The sequence below is a fragment of the Impatiens glandulifera genome, chromosome 4, assembly GCF_907164915.1.
Source record: "Impatiens glandulifera chromosome 4, dImpGla2.1, whole genome shotgun sequence".
Lineage (NCBI taxonomy): Eukaryota > Viridiplantae > Streptophyta > Magnoliopsida > Ericales > Balsaminaceae > Impatiens > Impatiens glandulifera.
The window spans coordinates 45,377,057-45,377,470 of record NC_061865.1 but is presented as its reverse complement, the minus strand read 5'-3'; the positions used below and the strand labels follow the sequence as shown (position 1 = coordinate 45,377,470).

At 29.0% G+C, this 414-nt stretch overlaps 1 non-coding gene across 1 annotated transcript; it reads right to left on the bottom strand.

The window, feature by feature from the left end:
* Positions 1-73, bottom strand: TRNAA-AGC. Its single transcript has one exon. It is a non-coding gene; the product is annotated as a tRNA-Ala (tRNA).
* Positions 74-414: the final 341 nt, after the last annotated feature.

The window sequence follows — 414 nt, the reverse complement described above, 5'->3', positions numbered from 1 at the left end:
TGGAGATGCAGGGTATCGATCCCCGTACCTCTCGCATGCTAAGCGAGCGCTCTACCATCTGAGCTACATCCCCATATTCAATGTTATTGTTTGTTTTAACATTAAAATTAATTGTAAAGGAACCACTCACTCCAAATTCAATTATGGGCGTTTGGTTTGAATGAGAATGAATTTGATAGTAGGCTCGAATGAAGTTTAACCATTTTAGTATTATTGTTTAGTTAAAAAGCTGAAATTAAATATAATTAGAAATATTGATGTTTGGTTTGCTGAATGTTTGGGAATACAAATGTAATAAATATCACATTTATCCTTCAAATAAATATGATAATTCTATACAATTTTTATACATCTTGACACCAAAATTATATTTTGGTATTTTTAAGAAATTCTTAACATAATATTTTGTAAATT